Source organism: Macrotis lagotis, chromosome 2, assembly GCF_037893015.1.
Source record: "Macrotis lagotis isolate mMagLag1 chromosome 2, bilby.v1.9.chrom.fasta, whole genome shotgun sequence".
Taxonomy (NCBI): Eukaryota; Metazoa; Chordata; class Mammalia; order Peramelemorphia; family Peramelidae; genus Macrotis; species Macrotis lagotis.
In genome coordinates, this window is record NC_133659.1 from 108,327,099 (window position 1) to 108,337,639 (window position 10,541).

The following is a 10,541-nucleotide window of genomic DNA, read 5'->3' on the forward strand; positions in this document are numbered from 1 at the left end:
TAACAGTGCAGATTCCAATCCCTCTACACCTTAGGAGATGCTTAATCCTCCCTCTTTTTTCATTTTCCTTTTATATATGGTCTTCTCTCATTAGATTGCAAATTTCTTGAGGGATTTTTTAAAAAAAAATTTTTATCCTGAAAGCTTAACATAGTATCTGAGAAAGGCATTTAATAAATATTTATTGACTATTGACTGATCTATGAGCATATAACTTAATGTCTGAAATAAGAATTGACCCTGTGGTCTCCTAATTACAAGTCCAGAACTCCATTCACTAGGATGCACACTCCTCATTTGCAGATGACTAAAATTTAAGTGACTTACCTACACTCACACTGGCAATTAATAGTAGATCTAGAATTAGAAACTAGCTCTCTTGACTCCTGGATCCTTTGTCTTTTCACTACAGTTTTCACTTTACATAAATGTATTTTCGCTTCACAAATTTGTGTGTCATCCTTGTGCAGGGGCCATGCTAATCTCTGTATCGTTCCAATTTTAGTATATGTGCTGCCGAAACGAGCACCATAAATGTATTTTCTACAAACCTCTATGTAAAGCAATTTTTATATAATGTGAATTTGACCCTACAACCCACTTCTCTTAACCTAAATAACAAAGGCATACATAAAATAAAATGTGAAAACATGTAGACATATTAAATACCATACCATGATAACAAACTCAATCATGAAATGAAAGGTAAAATTGATATTAAAATATGCACAGTACCATAATAGTTAACATAGTTGTGCAGAGTGCTGTCCCTTCCCTCAGCCTTCATCATTGGTGGTTGACAGTACCACATTTTTTTTGAAACTATCAAAAATGTGGTTCTCTTTTTTCTTCATAAATCTAATGATCACAAGAAATAATTTTCTCAGCTAGTCTTTAAACTTTTAAAAATTTTGAAGTATTTGGATGCATCCTCAACACACTCAAATGATGAAATGCTTTTGCCAACTGTCTAATCATGAACCTTTTTGTTTTGACCTCAATTTCCAAAACTCACCTTTCTTCTTCTGCAGTCATTAAGCTAGCAGCTTAATCAGATCCTCATTCAAAATCTTTATTTGTATTTCTTTCAGAATTCTTTACATAATCAAATTTGTATGCCAAGAATTTACCTAAAGCAAGAACTATCTATATTCTATATTGCCTCTCAAGAAAGTCACTTTGAAAAAAGAAGAGTTTAAAAACCCACCTGTTTTTGAAAAGGCCAGATCAAGAGAATAAATAATAAAATAAACCCTCATTAGAGAGGAAGGGGAGAGATGGGCAACTACAAATTCAGAATATTGTCTACTTTGTCAATTTTCTTGCTTAATTGTTGTTATAAAAGAGAGCTCAGTCTATGGAGGGTATTTTTTCTATTAATAACAATAAAATGCAGTTTTAAAAACTGGGTGCTAGACTATTTCTTAAACTTAATTTCTTGTCTGTTACAGTGTTTGGGGATCAACTTCCCAAGTGTGTAAAAGACCTATATTGCTGAGTGTCAGTAATATTATCAAGAGCAGGTAGGAGATCTATAAAAGTTGGTAAGCTCCTGTGTTTTCTAATTTCCTTAGGTATTTATCTCCCAACCAAAGCCTGCTGATAGAAGAGTTGAAAAAAATTTATAGATATTTAAGGACCTTCTTCCCATCTGTCTATTTCTTATAAGTTCAATTTACATGTTAATTTTTCTATGAAAACTTTCAAGATTCCCCTTCCCTCTCAAATTATTCAATAGATAAAGAAGGAAGCCCAAAGGGGGAAAAGATCATTGGTGATTAGATTAGAACATTAGAATGTTCACTGCTGAACTTTGAAAGAATAATATTTAATGGAATGATAGGGGTGGAAGCCAGATTGCCAAGGTGTCAAGAGAAGTAATCTTTTGAAAATATTTTGACCAGGAAACTACCATGAATGGGGGGGGGGGGGGGGATGGGGTATAACTCCATGTTACAGAACAAATAATAAAATGATTCTCTTTTTAAGGTTGAGGAGATCTGAAAATTTTTTTTTGTAAGATGGAAAGAAATTGGGAGAGGGAGAGATTTAAAATGCATAAAAAAGGCATGATAATAGAATTTTGGCAGAGACAGGAGGGAATGGGAGTAAGGACACAGATGGATTAGCAAAGAGTTTGGCAGAAGAAAGACTGGATAATGATCATGAAAAAGTTTAAAGACTGGCCAAGGAGAACTGAGGGAATTTATATGGCATAAACTCAATAATTTAATGAAGTAAAAGCCTAAACTCATTTGTGTGTGTGTGTGTGTGTGTGTGTGTGTGTGTGTGTGTGTGTGTGTGTGTGTGTGTCAGAAGGATATTGTCTGAGGCTTGAGGAGAAAGGAATAAAATCACAACTCCTTCAAAGGATCAAAATAAATTATTAGGTAAAAATTCCCTTTTTGGAGATCACAAGTAGTAATCTGACTTTCCTTTTTTAACTTTTATTTTTAACCTTATTTGTTAGTAAAAGTAATTTTTAAGCTTTCAAGATTTCATGGGTTTGAAAAGGGAAAGGATTCTTTTTCATCTTACATTAAAGAGTTCTATTTTTAACCTTATTTCTTAGTAAAAGTCATTTTTAAGCTTTCAAGAACTCTGTTCAAGAGTTTTGAAAAATACTTCCTCTTTCCTTGCTCACTTTCTCAAGGTTTTCTTGTTTGCTTTAGTGTACTGAAATTTAAAGAATGAATCTTTAACTCCATTATGTTCAGCCTTCATCTTTTTCAAAAAGAACCTGCTCGTCATTTTAATCTCTTTTCATGGCATCATTTCAATTTCTTATCTCTGAATTTCTGATAATATCACATAATTTTATTAAGGTCTAGGAACCAAACTTCACTCAGTATATTCCGGGTGCTGATAAGCTACAATTGTACTATAAAATCTGAATAGTTGCTGAGTTTTGGTAGTTTTTTTGTTTTTTCCAAACATGATTTCATCTCTGTGAAACATTCCTAGAGTAGAAACACTTTCCCCTGAGGCAGATCAGTAATTATAGCTTCAAAAAGTTACCTGGGGTCCTGACAGAGTAAGTGATTTGTTAATTCTTTCTCTCTTCTCCTTCCTCCACCTCTCACCAAAATCTCACCATACACTCCCACATTTAAACAAGTCAGAAAAGGGACTTGAACCCAATTCTTATTGACTCCAATGCCTGATATCCATTAATCCATGCACACTCTCCACTTCAAGGTGGTTAGGAAAATCATCCTGACAAATTATGAGCTTACTGTTCCTAACACCTAAAGGAGTCAACTGCAGTTCCATCCAAAGGTAAAAAGAAAAAAGAAAAAGAAAATGTAACATGTATCAACTGAGGCAATTATCATATAGTTCTTTTTAAAAAATACACTGCTTTGAGAAAATACTTGAAAACAAAAGTAAAGAGTTTTACCTGGGTCTTGGAAAAAGTGAGGAAAAACAAGGTTAAATCTGAAGTCACACAACTCTTTAGTGGTAGAGTTGGCACTAGAATTCTCTGAACTTCTCCTTTCCTGTCACCAACAAACAGGGACTCTGTCCTGCTCTGTTACTATATGTTTAATGAATAGGGTAAGAAAAAAATTAAATGGGAAAAATCCTTTTTAAAAAGGAAAAAAGAAAAGGAAATAGTCCTTTGTTGGGTGGCTTAGAATTGAAAACTGAAGGATATCTATGAAGTAGGGAACAGATGAACATGTAGTGAATGAATGTAATGGAATGCTATTGTGCTATAAGAAATGATGAAGGGGATGATTTCAGAAAAACCTGGCAAAACTTGTATGAACTGGTGTAAAGTAAGTGGAACCAGGGCAACAATCTACACAATTTTGTAAACATAACAGCAATTTTGTAAAAATAATAAGCTTTGAAAAACTTACCAAGTCTGATAAATACAATGATTCACAAAAGCTCCAAAGGACTCATGAAGTGAAAAGCTATCCACCTCCTGACAGAGAACTGATGGACCCAGAGTGTGGACTGATTCAGTTTTTTTCCTTTCTTTATTTTTCCTGATTTTTCCCCCAGAAATGACTGACATAGAAATATATTTTGAATGGCTTCATTTGTACAACGGGAATCATAAATGAATGGAGTTAGAAGATATAGGCTAAAATCCTAGTTTTTCAATTGACTACTTGTGTAACCTTTGTAAGTCACTTCTGTAACTCAGTTTTCCCATTTGGCAAATGGGGGGGTGAAATGGGTAGTTTCTAAGGTCCTTTATAGCTAATGTGGTATCTTACACATAATAAAACTCAATATTTGATTAATTTGATAAGGGGATACTAACTAATAAATATTGAATTTACAAAGTAAAGGGAACTTAGGAACTTATATTAAACCCTTACCTTCCTATATATGAGGTAGGTAGCCCTTCTGTTTATATTCATTCCTGAATGGGATGAAATCTTCATTCCTGCTCTGAAATTCCACTGAGCTTTTATTTCATTAATGCCAGTTTGTCTTAGATTACTGATATTGCCTGTACTTGTATCAGACAGTAAGATCCAGTAATATTTGTCCTTCTCTACCCCACAGCAATTAGCACAGTGATTTGAACCTAATGGGCTCTCAATAATATTTGTTGAAAGTAATATTTGCCTTCCATTCAAAGTCATTTTATTTTCAAATCAATATGCTCTTCCCAAATATTGTTGTGAAGTTGATAGCTCTGAAATGTCTGGGGTCATTCTTGTCCTCAAGCATTTCTAAAAGATAAAAAAACCTATCCTTTTCCAGTTGTTAGTGAATAACTATTTATGTTGCACAAACTATTTTGGTCTGAATATTGGTCATACTTTCCTCCACATCTGATAAATTACAACCTGTATGGTTGCTTATTCTTGGCATTTTTCTACTTTATTTCCTCTTTCAAAAGGATATCATTTAGGATTGTATTTTGAGGCAGTTTAGGTTTAGACCACTGTGGTTCTATGTACAAGATATTGTATACACATTCTTGCCCAGCCCCCACAGCCATCACTGAGAGGAGAACTCACTTTGGTTATCATTACCAAGAAGTATTAACCAACTGCCAGCAACAGGCAGTTAAGCACAGAAGTTCTGGGCATGGCAGCATCCTCCAGACCACTGACCTTGCTTCTAGACCAGTCCATATAAGTGTCATCAGAAGAAGCAATTATTGTGAAGAAGGGATCAGTCACCCCACCAACTGGTTTCCCCAGGGGGGCAGGGGGAGGAGACAGATCTGGTCACCCTTAGTCTCCATTTCCCCTCAGACCTTAATAATCCAGAACTCTGATCCCAAGTACAATGGAAATAGCTATATGCTTCCACTCCACTGCCCTCAACTATCATCCTGGGAAGCAACCTCTGATGAGATGCAGCCTGCTCCTACAGATGTTATAGCCATAGTTACTGAAGACCCAGAAAAGAAACCTCTTGCATCAAAATCCCTGGCACTGTCAAGTGGTTTGCCATCATAGAAATTTGATATAGATTTTATCAGTGGAAATCACATAAAAGAAGAGACATTGTCATCTATTTGCCACAGAATAGAAGGATTATAAGACTTTTCCATCTGACTCACAGCTGAAACATCCCCTAGGATCCTCCAGCACTATTTGAATCCTAGCGCTTAGGACAAAACTTTACAAACAGTAAGTGCTTAATAAGTAATTTATTCATTTGTTCATTGAGCAAAGTACCATGAGGAATTCAAATAGATATTGTCCCTGCTTTTAAGGAAGTATAGTCTCCTTTCTCAAAATTAATGGATTGAGACTTTTTTGGCTTTTGCAAAGCAAGAGGATTAAGTGACTTGGCTAAGGTCACACAACTAGGTAACTATTAAATGTCTGAGGCCAAATTTGAACTCAGGTCCTCCTGACTCCAGGGCCAGTGTTCTATCCACTGTACCACTTAGCTGCCCTGGATCAAGATTTTAACTAGTAACTTTTAAAGATTCTGAGATGAATGTCATAATTCCCTACTGTCTTTGTTTCCTTTATTTCTTTCTAGATTTTAATTTGGCTTTTCATTCTCTCATTGCAACCAAAGACCTCAATATATCATTTTGGATATTTGGTATGGCTTGATTAATCACAACTGTTTCTATTAGGTCAAACCACTCAACCTCTACCTTTTTTCCTTTACTTTACCTCTAGATGTTAACACTTACTAAAGGTTATATAATGGAAGAAAGGAACCTAAAAAAGCAAAATGGTGGTACAAAAGAAAGATATGGGGAACATATTTATCCAACTGTCCTGTTTAGATGTAGCAAAGCAGAAAAGAAATATAGTAACCCTGGGAACTTCTCCCAGAATCTTGGCCTGGGCTTTCCTGGGCAGTGGATCCAGGCAAGAAAAGGTGGAATGCATGCTCCTCTGATCATTGCAGGGAAAGATATTTTTCTTAAGTCACTCCACCCATGACTCACCAGATCAGAAAAATGGTTTAGATCAAGAACTAGGAAAGGAGGTTCCAAGACGTGCTTCCCTCCTCCAGATACCAGAGGTCCTAGTGATAACATTAAAAAATGGTAGTTTCTCATATTGTTGTTCACAAGTCCCTATGTATTTTCCAATATCAATCATCCAGTTATGATAAAGACTCTTTTACAAAAGGATATTTTCTGAGAAAGTGTAAAAAGTATAGAAATTACAAATTGGCACCAAAACTGGGAGTGTACTTTCCTCTTGCATACACAAGGTTCTTTGGGAGAGGGGCCTCAAGCTTGAAGGACAAAGAAAATGAAGCATGCATGTAGGTAATATGTGAGACAATGAGGCATGGTGTGACTCTGGATCCTAAGTATCCTTTTCTTCCTTCATGGAGCCCTCTACCCCAAAGTTCTTTTCTTAGTATGGAGTTGCTCTCTTGCTCAACTAGTCTTGGCTCCTGGCAAAGCAAGGCTGAATCAAGTATGTTGCTCAGCTACTTCTCTGGTTCCTTATCAAAGTTAGCTTCCAGTCATTAAAGACATCTCCAGTCATTAGGGGCATCTCTTTGAAAATTATGGTTCTGGGGGAGGGGCAGAGTCAAGATGGCAGAGTGGAAGCAGGAACTCCCATAAGCTCTTCCCCAAACCATTCCAAAGACCTTTAAATAATGACTCTAACAAAATTCTAATGGCAAAATCCATAAAAATACTGAGTGAAACAATTTTCCAGCCCAAAATAACTTGGAAGATCCACAGGAAAGGTCTGTTATACTGGAGTTAGAAAGAACTGGCAGTATAGCCCAGCCTTGCCAGAGTGAACTGGCTCCAATCATCCAGGAATAGCCTCCAGAGCACCTGGGTCCATGGAAGTAGTGGCAGTTTCCAGATCTCTCAGCCCAGGGATTGCCAAGTACAATTGGAAAGCTCAGCAGGAAAACTCTGCTGCACCAAAGGGAGAGGGGATCCTAGTTCACTGTAGGCCTCAGTGTAGACCCAACCCCAGGAAACCAGAAACAGGTCTGGGGAGCTAGTAGCAGGGAGCTACCACCAGCTGCTTCCAGAGTACTCAGTCTACAGATGATAAAAGGGATCAGGAAAGAGGCAAGACTCTGTGACTTTGTGTACAGATCCATGTTGCAATCTGGAGCCCTAGTCTCAGGAAAAGGAACTTTATTGCCATAGTAGAACAAGGACCCTCTCACAGCTCCAGAGCAGAAAGGAGTATTTGTAGTCATCCACAGACCAAAGTATAGGCCAGGAAAGTGGTCAGAACTTCTTATAAGACCTTGGAGGAATTCAGGTCCTGGAGAATGTCCTGGAAAATAGCTGCAAAAACCCTCAAAAAAACTGGGAACAATTCCTTCACCCTAGAAGCAGAGCCCTACATTAACAAAGAGTTAAAATCAAGTCATAAGTTGGGGAAATGAGCAAATAACGGAAGGAAAAAAATCCAGCCATAGGCAATTACTTTGATCCTATAGAGGATCAAAATACACATTCAGAAAATAATAAAGTCAAAGCTTCTGCATTCAGAGATTCCAAGAAAATTATGAATTAGTCTATTGAAGAACTCAAAAAAATTTTGAAAATCAAGTAATGAAGATAGAGGAAAAATGGGAAGAGAAATGAGAGCTATGCAGGAAAATCATGAAAACTAAATCAATAGCTTGGTGAAGGAATTACAAAAGACACTGAAGAAAATAACATTTTAAAAACCAGTTTGGGTCAATTGGAAAAAGTAATCTAAAAGACCAATAAGGAGAATGCCTTAAAAAGAAGACTTGGCCAGATGGAAAAGGAGATACAAAAGTTCTCTGAGGAAAATAATTCCTTCAAATGTAGAAAGGAGCTAAGGGAAGCTGATAACTTTATGAGAAATCAAGATACAAAACAAAGCCAAAAGAATGAAAAACTAGATGAAAATGTGAATTATTTCATTGGATAAACAACAGGCCTTGAAAACAGTTCCAAGAGAAATAATTTAAAAATTATTGAACTACTTGAAAATCATGACCAAAAAAAGCCTAGACTCCATTTTTCAAGAAATAATCCAGGAAAATTAAAACCTGATATCTTAGAAGCAGAGGGTAAAATAGAAATTGAAAGAATCTACCAATCACCTCCTGAAAGAGATCCCAAAATAAAAACTACCAGGAATATCATAGCCAAAATTCAGAACTCTCAAGTCAAGGAGAAAATATAAGCAGCCAGAAAGAAATATTCAAATATCATGGAGCTATAGTCAGGATAACACAAGATTTAGCAGCTTCTACATAAAGGGCTCGTAGGCCTCAGAATACATTTTGGAAGGGAAAAGAGCTTGAATTATAACAAAGAATTAGCTACACAGCAAAATTGAACATCCTCTTTCAGGGAAAAAGATGGAAATTCAATGAAAAAGGGGACTTTCAAACTTTCATATTGAAATGATCAGAGCTGAACAGAAAGTTTGACCTTCAAGTAAATGACTCAGGTGAAGCATAGAGAGGCTGAACGGGAAGAAAAAATATGAGGGACTTAAAGATGTTGAACTACTTGTATTCCTGCATAGGAAGATGATACAGATGACTCATATGAACCTTTTCATTTATTAGGGCACTTAGAAGGAGCATATATAGACAAGGCCCAGGAGGGAGTTGAATTTGCAGGTATAATATATTAAAAAGGTGGAGTTAATGGGCAAGAAAGGAATGTACTAGGAGAAAAGGAAAGGAGAGGTAGAATGAGCTACGTTATTTTACATAAAAGAAAAAAAGCTTTTGCATTGCAGTAGAAGAGGAAGATGGAGGACACGGGGAGTGAACAAACTTTTACTCTCATTGGAAGTGGCTCAGAGAGGAAATAACATACATATTCAATTGGTTATAGAAATCTACCCTACCCTACAAAGAAAACAGGCAGAGAGGGTGTGTAGGTGATAGAAGAGAGAGTAGCCAGATACAACACACTTTTGAGGAGGGACAGGGTGAAAGGAGAGAGAGAGAGAATAGAATATATGATGGGGGGAGGGGAACAGATGGATGGAAATATAGCTAGTAATAGCAACTGTGGGAAAAAATATTGAAGTAATTTCTCTGATCAACTTATGAGAAAGAATGCTAGCCACTCCAAAGAAAGAGTTGATTGTGTCTGGATACAGACACTCACTTTATTTTTCTTGAGGTTTCTCTTTATAATATGTCTTTGGTAGTTAATGTGTTTCATGGCTACATATTTTTAACCTATACCAAGTAACTGCCTTGTTCAGTGGAGGAGTGGGGTGGGAGGAAGGGAGAGAATTTGAAATTCAAAGGTTTGGAAGAAAATGTTGAGACTTGCTTTTGCATGCAAGTGTAGTGAGAAAAAAAAGTAAAAATAAAATAAAATAATAAATTTAAGAGAATTATGGAACTCCTAGGCATTTCCCTCTCAGAATACTCATTTGTCTAAGATTAAAGAAAAAAACTTCAAAGAGAAATTGGCATGTGTTCCTTGCCACATGGTTACCTGGTAGGAAAGTTGGAGCATTCAATACTAACCTTCCCCTACTTCAGCTCATAGAAGGCCTTACTTCACTCCATACCAGAGAGAAAAAGCCAAGAAAGCCTTTATTATATAAACTCAGGTCCAACTCAGTGCCTCCTCAATCAAAAGTCCTGAGACTTTTGACCAATCAAAAGACTTTAACAACTCACAGAGTTAAATCTTTGGTCACTCTTAGACATAAAATAGGCTCACCAAGTCCCCATGTGTTAAACTGGACCCAGATAGAGAATATTGTTCATGCTCTGTTATCTCACCAGGAAGAGCAAATTTATGCATTCTTCAAGTAGTGGTCCCTCATTGGCCAATCCCTCCAATTATAGTACATAATTCAAGCCTCTAAATGATTACCATGCAAACTGTGCAGTAAAGTTACTGTATTTGACACCAGTTAAATTAAAATGCTCTATTATTTCAGAATGCTTGTTAGGCAGTGAGGTTGTATGGTTAATAAATTATAAGACTGGGAATCAGGAAGAGTTGAGTTCAGCTTTTAGTATTTACTAGTTCTGTGACCCTGAACAAGTCACTTAACCTCTGAATACCTCTAGTTTCTATTTGTAAAATGAGAATGATAGAACTTTCCTGTCAAAGTTGTTAAGATAAAATGAAATATTTTTCAAGT

At 36.3% G+C, this 10,541-nt stretch overlaps 1 non-coding gene across 1 annotated transcript; it reads right to left on the minus strand.

Moving 5' to 3' along the window:
• Positions 1-424: 424 nt before the first annotated feature.
• Positions 425-529, minus strand: LOC141515657 (U6 spliceosomal RNA). The gene has a single exon (XR_012476418.1). It is a non-coding gene; the product is annotated as a U6 spliceosomal RNA (small nuclear RNA).
• Positions 530-10,541: the final 10,012 nt, after the last annotated feature.